Raw genomic sequence first — 18,633 nt, 5'->3', positions numbered from 1 at the left:
ATGATTGCCTGTCCATGGCCAGTGAGCTGCCCCAGATTCGGTCTTGAACCCATTGATCTGCCTGTTGGACCACAAACAGGTCCACTAGTCTGTGGCTAAAACAGCCATTTTGTTTTCTTTTTGAGACTATAGACTAGCCCCCTTCTCCCATATGTCTTAGGGTGTAGGAACAATTATGTTTTTTCATAGGACTCACAGATAAGGTCTGGGCACCTGCAGCCTGACCGTTGGCCCCATGAAAAAAGCATCAAGTTTTTCATTTTGTTTGCCATAATCCTCTCCTCTGGCTCTTCTACCTCATTCCCATTAGGGTTGGGGGCCCCAAGACAGCTATGATGTGCACCTTTTTCACATTTCTGCAGCATACAGTCTGCAGGATCACACATTAAATAAGCCGGCAAACATGGAGGATGTTTGGAAAACATTTCTGAGCACCAAACGCATCGGATTTAATGTTTTTCAGTTATCCAATCCTGGTGCCCCTTAATTAAAATCAAAGACTTTTGGTGGGTCCACAAACACCAATTTTCCAATCAGGGCACTGAAATTTCAAGCAATTTCAGCAAACAAAGATATGATTTAAAGAATTGTTCTCACTTTTGACCAGATTTACAAAAAACCTCTGGATTGATTTACACAAAACAAGTAAAAGCAAATCTTTGGGAACAGATGTCCGCGCCTTGTAAAAGATTGGTACATTTTGGTACAAATCCTGCATCTTTTTTTAGAATATGAAAACAATTGGCAAAAAATGGATTAGCTGCATTTGAGCCACTCAGTTAAATCGTGGGCACACATATCACTTTTTGGCCACTTTATCTGCTAATTTGGGCTCTAGTCCTCCGGGCCCGTGTCTTTGGACTGGACGCAGTGAAGGGCAGCATGATTGACTGACAGCCATTCTGGTTGGTACGAAGGTGGAACATTTTTTGAGTGGGACGCCATTGTCACCTGCTGGCTTATTGCGACATGTAGCTCGACCCAGCATTGAAAATAAGTTTGAAGATCGCATATTATAGCCTCTTGGGGTCTCTCCCGATCCTAAGGAAGGCTGGAGGTGGCCATAGGGGTACAATGAAGCCCACACACCTTTAAAAAGGTTGTTTGGCGGGAAAGCCTGCAGGCTACCTGCAGATACACAGGCAGCATACAGCTCTTCCACCCGGAATGCGACCCAGAGACCTGAGTGATGTCCAAGCGACCCGCTGATACGCTTGGTAAGTAAATATACAAAATCCAGGGACACTTGAGCAATTACCTGGCTCACCCCTATATATACTTATTCAGACAAAGGCTGGCCAAAACCAGTCATCCAATTACACGAAAGGCAGGCACATAAAGGTTTTGGTGGTCAGCCAATCATACTGGCCCTACAAAACATCAAACACGATCAGCCCACCTAGGTTGTGTATTGGCCTGTCCAAACCACTAGAGTATGCATGGCTGGGCTCAAATTGATCCATGTTTACATAACTGCCATTTTAAGCCTACCTCAGGGTTTCCACCAAACAAAGGGATGGCCTAAAACAGAATGCCTGAGAGTAGGACTTATAAAATACTTCAGTACACTAATGGTACCATGAAGGTGCATTTGGCAATGTGACAAGACTAATACTATGGCCTTGCCATGGAGGAATAAGAGCTCCTCTCTGCTGGAGGTCTGGGGTGCAGGGAGAAATCCAGAATCTACTCCTACAATTAGGGCAGGATCTATGGAAAGGGCCACAATTCATGCACCCTCACCCCACCACCTTGTGCAAGCATATTTCAAAATCACATACACACAAGTGTCTTTTTGTTGCTTTTTAGAGACCCAGATCGCGAGCCAAACAGCAAGAAACCCAGAGAAGAGAACTACATTTTCACCAGACTGCAACAGTGATTAGCCATAGAGAAGGAGGGAAGCTGAGACATCAAGGCAGAGGTGCACCACAGGCTGCAGTGCTTAACGATGAAGAGAAAAGAAACTCACAGAGAGGCCACCTCCATTTGTGGCAGACAAGAGGCCCTTGCATATCTGCCAAGACCGTGCAACAACCCTTAAGCCCGGGGACGCAAAGGGGGAAACCATACACTGGTGAGACCTGGCACATGGTCCAGCAAAACTAACAGAAACACTTGCCTTAAAGCAACACCATCTCCATTATGCTGTGGGCCTATGTGGGAAAAGTGACAGGGCTTAGCCCACCACTTATGACCTTTTGCTTTACACCAACTCCTGGGAGATAAAAACAGGGGCAGCTTGGCCAGGCAGAGTGATCCAATCCTTGCAGAGAGAGAGGGCTAAAAGCAGGGAACAGGAAGAAGGAAGTGTGGTTTATTCTGGTGACGTCAGAGCTAGTGCTGGAGGAAGATGGAGAGACCAACAGGAGGAAGGAAGGAGCATTGGACTATGGAGGTGAGTTCTGGAGCAGGCGAGGTATTGGATAGAGAGTTGACGTGCTACTGCTGTGCGAGCCCGTGTGTTAGTATGGCTAGTGGGTTTCGAAAGTTAAGTGTAGAGAGTAAATATGACGTGTATGGTACTCAGTGAAAGGAGAGTTTTGGGGAGACTGGAGGAAGGAGTGGTATTGTGGAGGTGGAAGTATTGGGATGGAGGAGAGAGTAGTACTGTGGATGGGGGTAGTAGTGTAGACGAGGGAGTAGTAGCATGGATAAGTGAGTAGTGGTGTGCAGGAGGGGGTAGTTATGTGCAGGGGGATTAGGAGTGTGGAGAAGGGAGCAGTATAGTAGTGAAAGGAGAAATAACATCAAAGGGTGAAGGCAAGACCTAGGAGTGAGAATACCGAAGGCACAGGAGATTGGTGGGAAGGGTGAGGCGAAGGGGACAAGAGGAAAGCATAGGAAAAGGAAAGTTGAGAGTGAGCATGCTAGACAGGGCTTGAATCCAACAGGATATTTGTAAAGCTTAATTCCCAAATCCCACTAGGACACTAACTGTTGGATAGTGTAGGGAAAGTTATGACGTCCCTAAGGGAGTTTAGTGAGGTAAGGCATTCTGCCTTCAGTTCCTCACCACTATCAGAAGATAGAAATAGAAGTAGGGGGTCATTGTGGAGGGTCAGTAGGCGGCAGACAATCTGAGAACATGTTGCAAATGTTTTTATTGAAGAATAAGAATAAGGCTTAACTTTCCCTATTGCAATGGGATATTTCCTACATATATATCTAACCAGGGTGCTCATCAGTCATCCATTAATGTCCAGATGAATAGATCCTCTGTCCAAAACAAATCTAACTGGCCCTACCAGTATTCTAAATAAACTAAGGTCAGGAGAATATCTCCCTTCTCCTGAGGATACTTCTTGTATGAGTCTTTGGATTTCTAGTTAATAGGTAATCCTATATAGTCTCTAGATACTGGTCTATCCATTCATGCGGTTGTTTCATGAGGTTGTTAGCTTTTCCCTCCGCCTAAAGAATATCTTTCCTTGAACTTTAATACCTTCTTTGATCTTTTTTGGAGGACTCAGAACAGTTGTTCAATTTCTTCTGTAGTTCTGGCTTTCTAGACAATTGTGAACTCATAACTTCAATTTATAAGACTCGCTTTCTGTTTGGCTCCTCTCTTCCTGTTTTGAATAGCCTTAACAGGGTATGGATATCCAACTTCTCGTGTTCTCCCCCTGAGGGATTTATATGAGCTTCTTACTGACATTAATATAATTCAGAAAGGTTTCTATTTATTTCCATTCCTAATATTTTCTCTCTCGTGTTCCCTTGGTTCTGTGTGGAAGGTTTGGGTGCCTTACCCTTTTCCAAGGGTAGTTATATGCAACGTGGCTTTCCCTCCCTCTCAGGGAGTTCAATGATTCTCTTTCTTACATAAAAGCGCTTTAGTTCATCCGTTTTGTTTTCAAGAAACTGGTCCCAGTACAAGTAATAGTACAAAAAAATGTGAACTGTATATCAATTCCCTTTCAGTCTCACGGTCTTCCCGTTCTCCACATTACCATCAACAATGTGCGGGAACATTTCCGGGCTCCGTGCCTGTCGGGGAGCTTCTCTCTCGCTCCTCATTGCTGTTGGCTCACTGTTGCCTCGTCCGCTTTCTGAGATTCTCTCTAACTCCTGTGGTGTCCCAGTGTTCTCTCAAGTAACCTAACGGGTTGCTGCTTCGTTCTCGTGTTGGTATCAGCTTTTATTTGTGGGCTGCCTGCACACCATGTATCCTTTATGGTCATGCCACCACCTCGTTTTGGTCTCCAGCCTGCTCTGCTTCTTGCATCTGGGATATGTTGCGTCTCTGGCTTCTCCCCTTTCAATTCAGAGCAAGCTTAAAAGTTGCAGCTTTCTGCTCCGCCTCCTTCAGGTGTTACGCAGGAAGGGGGCATCCCTTGCCTATGTATGTGTTCCTCTCTTCCCCCGTTGTTCAGCATGTACTCGCTATTCAACGTACTCGTCTCAGTTGATCAGAGACTTGTATTTAAAAAGAGACATGTTCTCTTTCTTCTAGATAATGGTATAGATTGACTTTCTTCACCCAAGTCTCGGGACTCATAAGTCCTTGGTTTTTTAGAGAGTCCCATGTATGCCATTATAAGAAATGGTTTCGGGAGTTCCTCACGGGAACCGGAGTGCTTGTCCAGTAAGGGGGAGTCTCTCCAGGTAGGTCTGACTAGCCTCGCAGGTGGGGCCCACCTTTGGATGAATGGACGAATTCCCTTGATTCGTCAAAAAATGAAAGCACACCTCCACAATAGATATATCCATATCCACATGGGCCCGGCCCACTCAACTGCATACCTATCAAACTCTACTTGATTACACACACCCAAAACACGTATCATCTCATCCTATAGACTACAGCTGAGACCCACATAAAATTCGGATCAGCCATTCACATAATCCAACCCTTCTGACTATACCACCCCCCTGACATTTTGTCACTGCACCCATTCTCTCACCGTATAACTACGGGCTGCTGCCAGGGAGCTAGCCACCCCTACCCACCTTTGTGACTGCTAAAAATGCACACATACATTTTTGAATTCCTTTCCTCTCCTCTTACATCTCAGACTATGGTCTTCCAAAGGGGGGTCAACCCCACAGCACTTCAAGACCATACCAATGGCAGTAGGCACTATACAAGTGACACATGGCATACTGTTAGGTTCGCATTGCATATCTCAGTTAAGAGAAGACTATGGGCATGGGACAAGTGTTGTGGCTCAAGGTAGATGTAAGTTCATAGTTATATTTCCTTTGGGGTTGTGTTGGCAGTAGTCTGTTATGTTCCTTAACAATACTGTCGACCAGCAGGATTTGTCCCAATACAAGATGGTGATTCTAGTGAACTGGTCCAGTGACTATTGTGAGATAGTTTGGAACCCCTGGAAAGGTTCTAAACTGCCTTTCATTCAATTCAAGCCCAAGGAAGGTCACAGATGATGGCAGAAGTCAGTAACTGGTTTCAAGAAATCAACTGTCAGAGAGATCCAGTGAGAGAATCCCTCAATAACTCAGAAAACCTCAGATAACTGACTGTAGAGATAGGAAAGAAAATGTAATTTTTGGAATTATACGTAATACTAAAAGAAAAGCACTGTTTCTCTTGTGGAACTGCCTAACAGTAATTGAACTTAAGAATCTTTAAACAGTTAAATGTTTAAGTTAATATATTGTAGTTGAACTTGTATTGAAAAACATCATTTGCATAAGGAAACGCAAGACTGAACAAGCGCGCATCGAGCAGCGGTTGAAAGATGCGTTTATGTTGTGAAAGCCATGTGCATGCCATCGGCTGGCTAATGTAAATAAATACTTTTTGACAAATATATTTTTCCATGCGCGCAGATTTTGTTGATCGTGCATTTGAGGAAAGGCCCTAAAGACGTCTCAAAGATTTGAGAGAAAAGCCACATCATAGGTTCTGCTTAACCATTGCAAGCTGCGCAGCAGGGAATACTGAGGTGGGCGAAGATGCGTCTGGGAATTTTCAAGTGTGAAAGTATATTCACGATTGCTGCCTAACGCGCGGCGAGATAACAAAGCAGCACCATTAAGGGTTTGTTTCCATGTTCTCTCACGAATGCGAGGAATACAACGAAAATGATCTGAGGAACTAAACATTTAAATTAAGAGACTAAAGGAGAATGAGTTAATGTAAAAGACCTTTACCAACTCTAAGGAGAACAGTGAGAGTAATAGTCAATTGAATAAGGATACATGTTTAAAGTAAAGTGACCAAGGTGTTTTCAGAAACACAAGTAAGGAAACAAAGAAGAAGAACTGTAGCAGCAAGCAGAGTCAAAATAATGTACATTCATCGTCCATGAAGTGCCTCCAGGCCTGGGGTGGAGGTAGTTAGGTAATCCTGGGGAGAAGGAATTCAATTAAGGGAAGTATTACTGTATTTGAAGATGTTTAACCATTAGATGTATCTATTGCAGGTTTCCTGAAAACGAGAGTTCTGGAGTAGAAGGCGACCTGAACTTTTATTATTTTATCCACTTCCCCTTTCTCCCCAGCCTGGTCTGCTCAGTAGTTGTAGAAAATAGACTGCTGGGTGGCCCGGACTAAGGGTTTTGTATTGCATATGGTATGTTCCTGATTGCATCGCATCTGGATAGAAATGTGAATGTTAGCATGTGCCACATTTGGAATTCTCAACCTAGCCTGCATCGCATCTAGATAGAATTGTAAATGTTAGCATGTGCCGCACATAGATGGAATTACTAAGTTTAGCCTGCGTTGCATCTAGATTGTAATGTGATTCAATGATTGACATACGATTCGCCAGCCAAGCCTGGACCAAGCGTGAAATCATGAATCAATAACCTACACCCCTCTGCATACACCTCTCAAACTCTAAACAAACACAACCACAACTCTGTAACACAACAAACCGCACAAACTTCACTACACTGCAACAACAAAACAAACACACATCGACTCACACAACAGTACACGACGGCTACCGGACTGAAAGCACCCCAAGCCCAGCCAACGGACCCACCGGGCTAAGGCCGCCAACAGCACATAACTGCTCTCTTGCACTTTTCCAGCTTCCCACTGACTCACCCCCCTCCTTTCCTTTTTCAGAGCCGCCAGAGCGCCAGGAGACCACTCCGGTGGTGATAGTGCGCGGTCTAAATATCCTTTAACATTAACATTAACATTCTTCTGTATCTACCAACCACCTGGTGCCAGGGACACCTGGGTTAGGGTGGAGGTGCAATACAAGATGAGAGATAGAGGGGAGGCCATAGTGCCTACACTAACTTCAATTAAAACCCTTGAACTGGCTCTGAGACTGGGAATCAATTCTGTGCCATCTGTGGCAGCTATTAATGTGGTCAAAGAAGCTGCACCCACAGTAAAGCCAAATCGGAATTCTGTGGGAGAAGGTGTGTGTGTAGTTTAGTGGAGAGGGGAGAGTAGTAGAGTGTGGAAGAGAGAGTAACAGAGTGGGGAAGAGAGTAGTTGACAGGAGAGTAGTAGGAGAGGAGGAAGCAATAGAGTAGAATTGGAGAGTAGTGGATAGTTGAGAGTAGTAGAGAGTGGAAGGTAGAAGTAAGGAATAGGAAGGATAGAGAACATTGGAGGGACAGAAGAGGGAGACAGAGAAAGTAGAGATTGGGAGGATAGTAGGAAGAAGGGAAAGAGTTAGAGAGAAGATCAGCGTGAAGAATACAAAGGCATGAGAGGAAAGGACAAAAGGTACCTGCGCAATAAGGAGGCACTTAGTTCAACTGTGACGTTCATTGTTACATTTGTGGGATCCCTGGATAGGAGCCACCTTGGAATTCCCAGAGGGCGGCAGGTAGAGAAGTTGTTTGCCTATAGGCCATCGCAACCAGCTAGTCAGCTGTTAGATAGTGGGGGTTGCCGATCTCTAGTGACCATGTTGGGGTTTAGGGATGTCTGGGCTAGGCAGGGAAAATTCCACAGGAGATGAGAGAGAGAGAGCGGGAGAGAGAGAGGAAGGCCGGTTCTGCAAAATGTCATTAAGAGCCCTTGCACTGTCTTCAAGAGTTGGTGTGTTCTTGAGGCTAGCTGAGACAACACAAAGTTTGTTTCTTCACTTACATTTTTTTGCATATGGTCTTTCCCCTTTTGTAATGGCTTGGCAGGCGTAGAACGATGGTCTGGAGGGTTGCCCAGAGCAATGCCAGAGGTTAAGATTAATTCAAAACCTTTCAGCCATCACCTCTTTTGTTTTGCTTTATAGGCTATTAGTCACCATGGAGGGTGTGTTTGTTTTTCAAAATGTAATGTGCACCCTTTGAAGCTTCTTGAATAAATAACCCTGTATAGAGTCAACATACAGGTTCTTTTAAATATATTAGACCATTTGTCATTTAATCACTAAGGGAACCCACATTTCCTAAAGGTATGTTGTGTTTGTTCCTGATTATATCTGAACTTCACATCCCACCCTGTGTGGTCATGAACATTCTTCATGGCTGCCAGGTTACCAAAGAACTCATTTGGTTTGTCCTGCACATCCTCAATCAGGATAACCACCATCATTTTAGAAATTAATAGCCAGCTCCAAAATGCTTGTTTGCTTTGGGCCTCATTACGAGTGTGGCTGATTGGTTAAAAAAAAAGTGGTACTGCAGTGGTAACAGAGTTACCACTGCATTACTGCCGCATTATCACACTGCTGAACTACAGCTTTGGAGGTAAAGCAGAGGAAACACCGCCAGCAGAATGCTGGAGGTAACTCCTCTGCCTTACTGCCCCAAACTGGCCAAATCGGCAGAATTAGCACTGTTGGTAATACCACCGGTGGTAATAATGTTGAAATCCCAATGTAGTTCTATAGACTCCAATTAATGGGGACTACCACCACTTGTAATCTGGTGGTAATACCACCAGACCAAGTGGTGGTAACAGTAATACCGTTTGGTGGTATAACGGTGGCATTACTGCCGAGATACCACCAAACTAGTAATGAGGCTACAGCTCTTCCCCGGCGGGTTGCCGGAAACCCCGTATTTCCTTTAGGACTCCATGGGGATGGGAACTCTGAAGCACTGGCACTGTTATTAACGGTGCTGGTGCTTCAGTGAAAAACCAGCCGGTAGGGGCCTGAACATCCGGCATGTCGGGCTTGGGGATAGTTCAGTGCCGCTACCCGCAGACTCGCATTGAGCCGGTCCAGACCGGCTCTCTTCTGAGACCCATTTGTCTGCCAGTTTGCTCAGTGTGAATGTCACGTGACGGAGCAAAGACGTGCAGGTCATTGAGGCCAATACACTTAGATTGCTGGTTGCAGAGTGCAAATAAGAAATGTCCTGTTGCATCCTGCTCCTATCATGGTGTGCTCACAGGTCACCATGGGTAATATTAAATTATATTAAATTGCACAACAGGAAGTGCATTTTACGCACACACAAACACATTTTGCACATTCGCAAAGGTATTAGCACTAATTTATATACATGTGCACTGTATTTGTATAGTGGCAATTACCATTTGCGAACAGGCAAAATACATTTGCACATGTGCAAAATGTAACTGCGGTTAGCAAGTTATCATGATACTGCCAATATATTCACAAGGGGCGGGGTATACAAATCCGTTTTGGAGAGAGTTAACATTTTGCGTCCTATACGTAATGACAACGACAGAGCCATTCAAATCGAAAAAAGAAAATTACGCCACAATATCAAGGTACTGATTCACTCCAAGCGAGGAGGGTCTGAAGAGTCGCCGATAGTGGATCAAATTCGTGACCTAAAAAAATGCCATAATCGGTGGCTAAAATCTCATAAAAAACAGCTTGAAGTAAAACTTTGGCACAAGCTAGCCAGACTTTCCCTATTGGGTGATGGTAATGCGATATGGCATCTTTTAGCGAAAAACAAAAAAAGAGACTTGACAATAAATTGCATTAATGAAGAGACATGGGCTAACCGTATAGCTTCCACCATAGGCAGTAATGATTCTGTCGCTATGACTATGCCCATCCCAGATACACTGTGGGAATGTAAAGCTTCTATACTAGATATAATTGCAATTATTGAACATTTAAAATCATCTCGTGCTGCGGGCCCCGATGGTATATCCAATCTTGTTTTAAAAAGTGATCCTCCACTATGGGGCGCTGCTCTACACATATTATTTGGTCATTTCGGTATACACAGTATTCTAACATCTTCTTGGAAACACAGCAACATTTTGACCGTGCACAAAAAGGGAGCTTGGGATGTTCCATCTAATTTTAGAATACTGGCCATGTTAGATTCAACCTCTAAAGTCTTTACCAAAGTTCTACTTTATGAATTAAATGCTTGGATTGACTCACAAAAGATTCTTCCCCTGAATCAAATTGGCTTCAGACCAAAATCCAGCACCTTACATAACTTACTTATTCTAACTTCAGTGATCGAACATTCCTGGGCGCAGCGGAACTTAGCTGTATATTGTGCCTTTATTGATTTTTCTGCTGCGTTCGACACTGTTTGTAGGAATCTCCTAAGGCACAAATTGGTCGATTTGGGTATTCCAAGCAGTCTGCTTCGTATGTTGATGCTTCTTCATGCAGACACATCAGTTAGTGTACGTCTCAACGCCCTGGGGAAACTATCCAAAGCTATGCCAACCAAACGCGGTGTTAAACAAGGCTGTATGATAGCCGAGACTCTCTTCAACTTTTATTTAGCGGATATGATCGTGTCATTTCACATTTATGCTGCTAATCCGATCAAAATTAAGAATGTAGCTTTGGGATGGCTTGCCTATGCTGATGACCTTTTACTTCTTGATTATACTCCAGCGGGTTTATAACTTATGTTGAATTCCTTAGCCACCTGTGCATCTAACAATGGCCTGATAATCAACAACTCTAAAAGTAAAATCATGGTCTTCACACAAAATTGAGGCCCAAGCGCCTACAGTGGTTTTTAAGTGACGTTCTTTTGGAGAAAGTTTCCACATACAAATATCTAGGCGTAATTATCAATGATACGCTTAATTGGGCCCCCCATTGGGCAGAAACTAAACTGAAATGTGAGGCTTCGGTTAGCTTACTAAGTGCATTTATTGGTCGAAATAACAGATACAGCGCTTCGGCAGTGTTAACTATCTACAACTCGAAAATAGTTGCCATGCTGTCATACGCAATAGCCGTTTGGGGACACAAATTCCATAAAGTTCTTGTTAAATTTGAAGCCAAACATTTGAGGCGACTATTGCGTCTTCCTAAATGTATAAGCATTGAATATCTGTATCTCGATTTTAACATAAAAGGCATATGGAATGTATATCTTTCTCAAAGTGTAATGTTCTACCAACATTTGATTACGGTGTTAACTGATACAATAATTGTCCAATACATGCAGGCTTTTTTAAGTCTGGATGTTACCTCAGCATTAGGTACAATTGTCACTTTGAAATGCATCCACTGTCAGTGGCTATATGAAGGAAGTAATTTGTATGTCACAGGCAATCTCAAATATTGGCTCAAGAGAAAACTCACAGTATCTGCCTTTTGTTAAAACATCCTTCATTTAGAGACCTTGTCATCGGCCACTGAATATTGTCGGTATAGAAGAGCCCGTAAATCTATTCCAAAATATCTTTTTGCATACCCAAACCCAAACATATTCAGGGTTTACCTCCATCTAAAATGTAACGTATCAGTTGCGCTATCTCCAACAAGCTGGATGAACAAGCTGGTTTACAATCATACATTTTGCAGACTTTGTGGAATTCTCTTAGAAGAAACATTGGTCCACCTAATTATTGAATGTGAAAGTCTGCATTATCTTTGTATGAAATATCTTAAGTCTTACAATAATACTACGACGGAAATAGATATTCCTTGTTTATGGTTGACATTTTTACAGGGTGATGATACTAATCTTATTTATTTCATTGTCAAATTTTATATGCATCTCCTTGAGATTTTTAAATGTTTAACACAACTGCACTAGTGTAAAATGATTTAAATGTTGTTAATGAGATGAAATTGAGATGTTTTTATTAATATAGTTTTATCATCTATGTTTTAAATGTGTGTTTCAAATGGTATACAAAGCTTTTGCTAAATGTATATTCAATAAACCTACCTTACCTTACAAGTAAGAGGAGGGCTGGGTTGTGAGTGTAGGTGTCTCACAGTACAGCTTCCTTGCATAGATCTGCTTGTCAGATTCACCCAACAGCGAGGTAGACAGTGGACACCTCCACCCATGTGAGTGCAGAGTGCACATTGCAAGTGATTGACATTAAAGTGAATATGGCACTCATTACGAGTTAGCTGGAATGATGCCAGTGATTCCGTCATGCCGGTAGCACTGATTCCAGCTACCCCAGAGATGAAATCACTGACATCTTCCAACTGCGCGGGTGCACGCACCCTTCATTGCTGGAAACGTTGTTACCGGTGTGACGGAAACACAGGCAAAAATGTGAAAAGCCAGTGTTGCCACGAATAAACATGCCGGCGAAAGCGATTCCGGGTGGGGGATTTGTGACGGAAACACCAGCAGCGTTGCATCCGATGCCGGAAACACTGGCAAAGATTCTACCGGAACAGTAAACGGCGTCATCGCAGGAACTGGAAGTTTGCGGCCAGCCATTTTGGAAATTTCAATCCATTTAAAATCGTGCACTTCCTGTTGCCATCCATTGACACAAACACCAGCAAGATGTTTGGAAGCACAAAGTCACGGCTGCCTGAGGTCTGGCTACGCAAGCCCCACTTCACCAAAGCTGAACTAACAGCCCTAATGGACAACATAGTGGCCAAAGCCGATGCGCTGCTTGGGAGGGACGACCGGTGAACAAATCAGCTGCGCAATACAGCCATATGGGAGGAGGTGGCCTGCAAGGTCACAGCAGTGGGAGCCATCCCGTGTACACTCAAAGGCTGCCACAAACATTTTGGTGGCACACCGCAGGGAATCCCTGGTCACTGGATGCATGATGGCTCTCTCAAACTGATGACGTGGGAAGACACCTGCAGTTCCATCTTGCATCTAGAAGGGATTGAGGGTGTCAGATCTGGAGAGGCTGAAGTAGGGACCCAAGGAGATGGCAGTGAGTACAACAAGCCACATCTGAATGCCTAGCATGACAATTTGTAAATCCACCTAACAGATCAGAGAAATGTATCCAAGGATAGGGGTACAACATTTGACAACATCAAAATATTCTGTGCACACATAGATGCCAGGTGTCGGGGTCAGAGTAAGCCATGCACATGCATCGTCCACCAAATGCATCAATGCAAATGAGAACTGGCCATGTGCACAACGGCAGAACAAGACAATTAGCACATCCTTAAAGCACAGACAACAATAAGCCACTGTGCCTCAACAACAACCGAAGTGGACTCACACCACACAGGTATGCATGCCCGCATCAGAGCATATTTGACCACCAGACATCATGTCCAGGCCAGGGCACATAACATGTGGTATTTGTGTAATGTAAGTGTGTCGATGTGACACACAGGTGTCTAACTGCTTGCTCATCTCACCCTAACAGGTACATCCACTGACAGCGACACCGCTGGACCCTCCACAGCCAGTGCAAAATTTGGCAGGATGGCTCAACCCCCACACCCCACTACATCCCCTGGCAACGCCTGATGCACCAATTCTGCCAGTGGCTCCAGCCGCACAGCCTGCTCCACCAACTATGCCAGTGGCCACAGGCGCACAGCCTGCTCCACCAACTCTGCCAGTGACCCCAGCCGCACAGCCGCTGCACCAACTTTACCAGCAGCCCAGCCAAGGCGCACTCTTAATGCACTAATTCCACACCAGCCTTCACCCTATCAAAACACCTCCTCTGATGAGGCTGAGACAGTGGATGGACGGGAAGGCACTGATGCAACAACAGATTGCACCCCATATCCTACGCCCACCTTCAGTCCATCTACCCTGCACAGCCCTCCACACCCACCTATGCCCAACGTTCTGGAAATGGACGCACGTATCTGTTGTATGGAGGCTCGTCCCACAGAAATGGCGGACATGGTCTGGCAGCAACTTACCGAATCCAGGCTGATGCACGAGTGTGTCAAGGCTAGCATCCGGCACTGTCCATGTGCCCTGGGCCTCACAACATCTGCACTCCTACTTCTTGCACAGAGGATCCGGGAGGGGAACAGGGGGTGTCTGCACTTTCAGAGTCCATAGAGCATGGGGGCCAAGGGATCCGACCGCTGCTCCAGTGCGAACACCCCAGGAAGCACACTCCAGGGCAACCCAAAGCGCTGCTCCCAGCGGCTTACAGGCACATTCACCCATGGCAAGGGCCGTGCCATCAAAAGGCACAGCAGTGACAATGTTGACATGCACATCGGACACTTTATTTTTGGGGGTGTGTGGGAAGAGGGTGTGTGAGGGAGGTGAGTGGTGCGGAGGGGGAAGTGGGTTTGTGGGAAGGGGTGGCAGGCGCAGGGTGTTTGCTGTAGATTGTAGATTCAAATTTCATTCAACACTTGCAGCAATGAGTGGACAGTCCTTATTAATGTGTCGGAATGTATTGAGTGAGCGCATCAGATGCAGTAATGGGGCACGGTAGTCAGCAGTGTGGGGGCCTCAGAAGAAGTTGTCTATGACTAATATGCCCATCCCTAGCATCCATTTGCATGTGTCTTTGCCAGGCTGGTGCTGCCTCACCACCATCATCCTCATTTCCGCCCTCTGGTGGTGGCATGTCCAGGTCTAGGGGCAGGGATATGTTGCATCTGAAGCAGATTTTATGCAACATTGCACGGGCCAGGTCTATCTGCCCCACCTTCTCTGGCCTGAACATAAGTGTACCCCCTGACCGGTGAAGGCATCTGAAATGTGCCTTCAATAGTCCAAAGGTCTGGTCAATGGTTGCCCTGGTTCACACATGCGCACGATTGTTTGCCATCTCCTCTGGCATCTGAGGATCTCTCAGAGGGGTCACCAGCCATGGCAGCAGCGGATATCCGGAATCACCTGCAAGGGGGAGAAAACAAGGCGAGACATAATTAAAATTATAATTGTTCTTTTATAATGTGCTTAATACCTACGAGTGGTTTCTAAGCACTGGATCAGGATTCGAACCTGTGTTGTGCTGCGTTGTCTTGCTCACATTTGAGAAGCTGGCAACTGCACTACATGGTTGTCCTGGCCCGTTATTGTACGAAATTACTGACTATAAAATTCTGACCCCACCAAAAGACCTAAAACACACACCATGAAAAGTTCTAACTACCACAAGTTTGAACTTTTCGTGATATGTGTTTTTAGGTGTTTAGGTGGGGTCGGACTTGGGGCTTGGGGGGTGTCCCCCGCAACACCCCCTCACTACAGTGAGCGGGGGTTGCAAGGGACACCCCTCCAGCCCTTCGCCAAATGAAAAAAAATAAATAAAAAAGCCAGAGGCTGCGGGGGTGTCCCCCGCCGTTGTATACTAATTGACCTTTTCACAATTGACCTCGGGAGAGTTGACCTTGGGAAAATTCACCTAATTTCAAAGGTCTAGTAGGACATAAATGAGGGGGAAACCCCCCGCAGCCCACCACCCAATCCAAAACCCCCCACAACCCTCCACCCAATCCCCTTATATTATTTATAATCCAAAACCAACCCAAATAAAATAACTAAAATAATATAAAGGTCAATTGTGCAGAAGGTCAATTAGGACATTAGAATTAGGTAAATTGTGCAAAAGGTCAATTGTAAAAGGTCAATTTGGGTAATACCGTCCCCCGCAACACCCCGCTCGCTATACTTTACAGTATAGTGAGCGGAGGTTGCGGGGGAAACCCCTGCAGCTGCCTGGAAAAAAAAAGAAGAAAAAAGAAAAAGGATCCTGCGGCGCCGGTTCCTGATCACAGAAGTGAAAGGGAACTGGCGCAGCAGGGACTCAGCGCGTCTTCAAAGGTAAGTAGGGTGGGGGTATGTTGGGGGTGTGGGTGGGGGTGTGTTGTAGGTGTGGGTGTGGGTTTGTAGGGGTTTTTAATGTATATTCGCATGAGAAATGTACAAACCTTTTGTGGTCCGTACATTTCTCAGCAAACCTTTCCGTCGCTGACTTTTCCCTGACAGAAAATTCACACAGATCCGTCTTGGCCATCTCCTTTTCAATCCCACTGACTTACAACCCCTACGCTAATCACATTGCAGTCCCACTTGAGCTCTGAGCATCTATGCATGTGGCAATAGTGCACCACATGAGGCCCTTTGATGGTCACATTGAAAAATGACATGCATGGAAGGTGGTACACGGCAGTGGTGTTGCCCGTGACTGCGGGTTCTACACAGTCAATGTATGCATGTATGCACCTCACAAGGACACGCCTCCCATGGCCCTGGGTGGAACAGTCTACTGGTTTACTTGATTTGGTGGAGTGGCAGTGTTGCATTCTGGTACCTGTAGTGCGTTGCCTGTTTTTGTCCTTATGAGTTGAGTAAGGATTTGTCATTGACTGATACTACTCCAGTCTCGTGATACTCCGGTTAGTTGTGGCCTGACATTTGGGCATGCACTGATTGATCCCGCTAATGCATGGTGATTGGTGACATGCATTGATGACATCGCCCCCCTTTAGCCTGTGACCCATGCAGCACTGTATGTGTACTTGTACATGTACTCACTCAACATCCAGGTCCTTTGTCCTCCGTGATGGGCCATGTATGCCAGCAGGGTGCTGTTATGCAGGACCATGGAGTCGTGGGTTGATCCTGGGAAGCAGATACAGCTCAGTGTCACTGGTCACCTGGTCATTGAGGAAATGGTGCTACTTCCGGTTCCTGTGCACCTCCTCTGAGACACGGGAGCCCACCAGCTTATGTGTATAGTCCAATGTTCCCAACACATTTGGCATGGCAGCAGGTGGGTGGAAGTGGGCCTTGGTGGCATTTACCTGTGAGTGGGTGGTTGGGAGGGCGAAGTGCTGGCCCACATGGCGCAGTAGGCCCTCCAGTACCTGCACCAGCACTCTGGAGAAGGCAAGCTGTGGTTTGCCATGCAGCTGGCTCACTGAGTGCTGGAACGTGCCTGTGACGAGGAAGTGCAGGACCGACACCAGCTTCAACCTCGATGGTATGGCTGTCCTGATGCCGATCCTGCTCCCAATGTCATCCTGGATTGGGTTTACAAGTTCATGTATTGTCTTCCTGTTTAGTTAGTACAGCATGTGTATCTGGCCATCTGTCAGGGCCCAGGGTGTGGCTCTTGTGCAGAGAATCACAGCACGCCTCTGCCTTGCCACTTGCATCCCGGCCACCATCATCATCTTCCTTCTCCCCTCCCTGGGCTCATGTGCCACTGGTGCTGCTCCAGCTCAATCAGCTGCACTGCAGCGTGCAGCGCCTCCATGTCCATTGCAACTACTATAAGTGGCAGGATGGTTGTGTTGGGGGAGTGTTCTGGGTGTGGGCCTTTTGTTCTGTTCCTGGGTGTATTGGGTGCACCTGTGAGGATTTGGTGGACCAACCAGTGGCCTCATTTACCCCACATGGGCCCATTTATCGGCTGGTCCACAGTGCCAGAGTTTCCGGTTCTGGTGCAACCTGCATTATTCTACCAGTAGTACCGGCAGATCCATACTTGTAATGTGAATAAGTTTCCGGGATGCCAGTGTTGCCGGCGGGTGGCAGGGGTTTTGTCGTTGCTCATATTGCCTGTATTAACGGTGCTGATTGCACAGGGTGTGGTGTTACCGGTGCCAGTGTTTTCGGCAGTGAGGCTCTGAATGTGGCGGCCCGATATTAGTGCCGGTATGCAGTATTACCAGCAATTTATTATCAGACCGCCGCACTCGTAATGCGCCCCTATAACTTGAAATGCTGGTTTTACATTTTCTCTTGTACTTTATCAGTGGATATGGAGAAAAAGACAAGAAACGCTCATGCTGAGCGCTGCACTACCTCCTGCGCCGGGTCTGTGATGGGTTAGGTCAGATGTAAAAGAAATAGCCTCAGACAGAGCATATCCCATTGCACACCCCTTTGTGAATTTGTGGTGCACTGCAGGATGTGCATCTCCCTTCCGAAGCATGCAGTGAACATGCAAGCATTTCATGAGCCTATGCATGCAGATTTGTAGTTTCCTTTTTGTGAATCTGTCCAAATGCAAAATGTGTTTTTCCAGCTTGCGTGTGCATGCAACACTGGAATGTTTCCCTAAAGAAAAGAATCCATTTGTGACAAAAAAAAACATTCCTTTTTCTGTTGCAAACAATAACGAAATAGATAAAAATGTTCTTTTCAAAAATCTACTCACAAAAATTGTGCACAGTTTACTCCATGAGGCAAAAGCAAGTTTTCCGGATTTTTAACTCATTTCTTTCAATTTCGACGGTTTTCAGAGATGACTGCTAGATATATTATCACACCTACCTGGCATCCCACGTTCAAGCAAATATTGGTAACCTTATCAGCAGCTTGTTTGGTTTTCCTTTGCAGCACCTCTCAGTTTCTGACGTCCACGTCAGCTTCCTGTGCATTCCTTATTGTTGCCCTGGACAAAGGTACACAACACTGCACCTTTGTCTAACGTGTTTGCTCAGAAACTGCAACGCATTGATTGGCATGCTACTCACTTTCATCTGCCCGAAGTTCCTATTCAGGTCCCAATTTTCATTCTCTCACCTTGAGATAACCCTGGAGACTGCAGGTTGTAGAAATGTGCTTATATTTTGGGTGCATTTCTGAAGTATCCTGTTGCTATCTCCTCTTCTCCGAG

General features: G+C 45.6%; 1 protein-coding gene across 2 annotated transcripts in view; it reads left to right on the top strand.

Moving 5' to 3' along the window:
* The window catches only part of LOC138471708 (uncharacterized), a 188,029-nt gene that overhangs the window by 118,871 nt on the left and 50,525 nt on the right, over positions 1 to 18,633 (top strand). The window lies entirely within an intron of this gene.

The sequence above is a fragment of the Ambystoma mexicanum genome, chromosome 8 (assembly GCF_040938575.1).
Source record: "Ambystoma mexicanum isolate Mex_15411 chromosome 8, UKY_AmexF1_1, whole genome shotgun sequence".
Lineage (NCBI taxonomy): Eukaryota > Metazoa > Chordata > Amphibia > Caudata > Ambystomatidae > Ambystoma > Ambystoma mexicanum.
This window is presented reverse-complemented; position numbering and strand designations above follow the sequence as displayed.